This window comes from Orycteropus afer, unplaced genomic scaffold, assembly GCF_000298275.1.
Source record: "Orycteropus afer afer isolate SDZICR_OR568_19922 unplaced genomic scaffold, OryAfe1.0 scaffold00040, whole genome shotgun sequence".
In the NCBI taxonomy this organism is placed as follows: Eukaryota; Metazoa; Chordata; class Mammalia; order Tubulidentata; family Orycteropodidae; genus Orycteropus; species Orycteropus afer.
This window is the reverse complement of record NW_006921627.1, coordinates 11,919,468-11,923,624: the sequence shown is the minus strand read 5'-3', so window position 1 is coordinate 11,923,624 and position 4,157 is coordinate 11,919,468.

Sequence of the window (4,157 nt, the reverse complement as noted above, 5' to 3'; positions counted from 1 at the left end):
TAATGATATGGATTGAAGAAAGCTTTTCAGATCTTCATTTGCTGATGTGGCACAATTCAAAATGACAAAAAATGCAAATATTCATTAACAACTGGAACATGGAATGTATGAACTATGAATCTAGGGAAATCAGAAGTGATAAAAAATGAAATTAGAATGTATAAAGATCAATATTCTAGGCATTAGTGAGCTGAAATGAACTGGTATTGGTCTACTATGCCAGGAATGACAAATTTAAGAGTAATGGCATCTCATTCATTGTCAGAAAGAACATTTCAAGATCTATCTTGAAGTACAATGCTGTCAGTGACAGGATAATAGCCAAATGCCTATAAGGAAGACTATGATAATACGGCTATCATTCAAATTTATGCACAAACCACCAAAACCAAAGACGAAGAAATTGAAGATTTTTACCAACCTCTGAAATCTGAAATTAATCAAACATGCAATCAAGATGCATTGATAGGAGTTCCGGTAAGATGGCAAAATAGGCAGGAAGACTGCACAGACCCTCTTCAACAAAGAAAAGGGGAACCAATTAACACAGATACAAAAGATAATCCTGGACCCCTGAGCCTTGAATGGAAGTATATAGAAGTGGACTAAACTCCAACTAGCATAAGAATTTGCATGAAAACACCAAAAAAAGGAAACAAACAGAGCTGCAGTCTGGCAGCAATCCCAACGGCACAGATAGCTTGGATATTCCCAAGTGGTGGTAGTACCTAAGAATTAACCTAAAAATCAGCTCTGCTATCCAGGCACTGCACAGAGAACTGCTCTGGTGGCTGGTGAATAAAAGGGGAAGCAGCAGAGAGGAAGGCAGGCTGAGCTGTGCATTTTTACTTGTCTGGAGGGCACAGTCATTTTGAATGTTTACAAGCGATTTGATCATTTTGGATATTTAAAGCAAGAGCATTCTCCCAGATTCCAGGGACTTAAGAACAGGCTCCCCTTGCCAGGAACCACAAGGACATTCCAGACTGATTCCAGACGTGATGACTGGAAAGGTGTGACATTCCCCATATTACTCTTATACCCCACACCCTCTTGGTGAATGGAGGTGTGGCCATCCCTCACTCCCACCCACCTTCTGGGCCAGAAGGAATTCCATCCCAGTCTGTGTGCTTAGTTTGTTTTTGTCTGTTTTAAAACTACTATTATTATTATTACTTTTGTCCTTTTTTATTATTCTTCTTCATTCTTCTCCTCCCAGGTTCTGGTTTCCGGCTTTTTTTCTTTTTCCTGTTCCTGGTTCCAATTTTTTCTTTCTTTCTTTCTCATGGTTAACCCTGTTCCTTTATTTTTCTTTTTGCATTTTTCACATTTTTCTTCATTATTCTCCTTCTCTACCTTTTTTCTCTTATTGCCTTCTCCCCATATACTGCAGGGTTTTTTTTGTTTATTTTTCCTTTTCCCCTTTTTTCTTTTTTTGGTTACTGTTTCTGTGTGATTACATGGTGCATTTTTTGTCTATGTGCTTTTACTTTTTTGATGGTTATTCAATTGTTATTTTTGTCTAATGGCGTAGAAGACAACAACAGTCCCCATACAACACAACTACACCTACACCTCCTGCAGCTTCACTTACTGAGTGAGAGCCACCAATTCCTTCTCCACCAAGGGCCAACAATAAACAACTACCAAGAAAAGCCTGACTCACCCTTGGCCACTCTTCACAAACAGTCAACAGAGATCTAAATACAACAACACCACGATGTCTCGGAGACAACAGACCATCACAGTCCACACAGAGAAGCAAGCTGAAGTGGTAGAAACAAGGGAGCAGGATACAGAACCAGAACATATCCCTGAGGAAGAAGCAGTATTGGAACTCTCTGATAAGGAATTCAAATGAATTATATTTAGGTATCTTCAAAGGATTGACACAGATCAAGGAAAACACAGATAAAACCCTAGAAGAATTTTGGAAGAAAATACAAGAACAAAATGACAAAATAAATGAAAAATTAGACATGATTCAAAATCTACAGACAGAAATCCAGAAGATTAATACTAAATTGTCAGAATTAGATAACACATTGAAAGACCAGAGGAGTAGAATTGATGCAATGGAAGACAGGATTAATGAGATTGAAGACAAATACCTGAAAACTTCTTTGGAAAGGAATCAATCAGAAAAAATATCAAAACAAAATTAAGAAAGCCTAAGGTTCACGTGGGATACTATTGAAAGGAATAACCTACGTGTCATTGGAATTACAGAAAAGGAACAGAAAAATAAAACCACTGAGAAAATTGTCCAAGATTTATTGGAAGAGAACTACCCTGATATGATGAAAGATGAAAATATATCCATTCCAAAAGTCCAACGAACCCCAAAAAGGATAGACCACAAAAGAAAATCACCAAGACATATCATCATCAAACTCATCAAAACCAAAGACAAAACAAAGAATCCTGAAAGCAGCATGGGAAAAACAAAAAGTTACAAAGGACAACCAGTAAGAATAAGGTCTGAATTTTCAGTAGAAACCATGCAAGCAAGAAGGCAATGGGATGGTAGATATAAAACCCTAAAAGAGAAAAATTTTCAACTAAGAATTATATACCCAGCAAAACTGTCCCTCAAATATGATGATGATGATGATGATGATGATGATGAAATTAGGACATTTCCAGATAAGCAGAAACTAAGGGAATTTGTTAAAACCAGACCAATCTTAAAAGAGATAGTAAACAGAGTCCTCTGAACAGAGAACCAAAAATAGCAAATAACAACCGACCATTAATACACAAGATGACATAACTCAGAAACCACAGCTGTGGACATATCCAAAGTAAAGTAAGCTTACAAGATTGTAAATAAGGAACCAGAGACAACAATTGGCAAATGAGGACAACTACAAACCAAAAAGAGGGAAAATACTATGTAGTTACAGAACTTCTAAATGGTGAGGAGGTCAGGAGAGCTGCAAGACAGAATGGACTGTTCTAACATGGGGAGAAAATTATAAATCACAGGGTAACCTCAAAAAAAAAAAAAAAAAAAAAAAGATAAACCTTCACATCACAATAAAAAAGAGGACAAGCACAAATATTCAGCAAATATTAAAACAATAGCAACAAAGGAAATGATAATACAATTCATAAACAGAATGAGCTCAGCACAGAAAATAATATGGAACAAAGAAACCAAGTACACCATGAAAAAGCACATAACAAAATGACAGCAACCAATTCATACTTGTCAATAATTATACTGAATGTTAATGGACTAAATGTACCACTCAAGAGACAGAGCGTTGCAAATTGCATAAGAAAACAAAACCCATCAATATGCTGTCTACAAGAGACACACCTTAGAGATAAAGATAAAAATAGACTAAAAATCAAAGGCTGGAAAAAGATTTATCAAGCAAATGGCAACCGTAAAAGAGCAGGAATGGCAACATTAATCTCTGATCAAATTGACTTTAAGACAAAAACCACCATATGAGACAGGGAAGGACATTATATAATGATTAAAGGATCAATTAAACATGAAGATACAACCATAATAAATATCTATGGACCCAATGAAAGAGCCCCAAAATACATAAATCAGACTTCTGAAAGAGTTGAAAAGGCAAATAGATGACTCCACAGTCATAGTGGGAGACTTTAACACACCACTATCAATGAAAGATAGAACAACTGGAAAGAAACTCAACAAAGACGCAGAAGAGCTAAACAATACAATCCACCAACTTGACCTCATAGACATCTACAGGGCACTTCACCCAACAACAGCACAATATACATTCTTTTCCAGTGCACATGGAACATTTTCCATGATAGACCATATATTATGCCATAAAGCAAGCCTTAATAAATTTAAAAACATTGAAATATTGCAAAGCATATTCTCAGATCATAATGCTATCAAATTAGAAATCAACAATAGGAAGATCAATGGAAAAAGAGTAAACACATGGATAATTAACAACACCCTCTGCGAGAAAGACTGGGTAAGAGAAAAAATCAAAATTAAAATTCAAAACTTCCTTCAATCAAACGAGAATGAAAACACAACATACCAAAATCTTTGGGACACAGCAAAAGCAGTGATCAGAGGCCAATTTATAGAAATAAATGCACACATCAAAAAAGAAGAAAGAGCCAAAATCAACACTTTAAACCAACATCTCCAA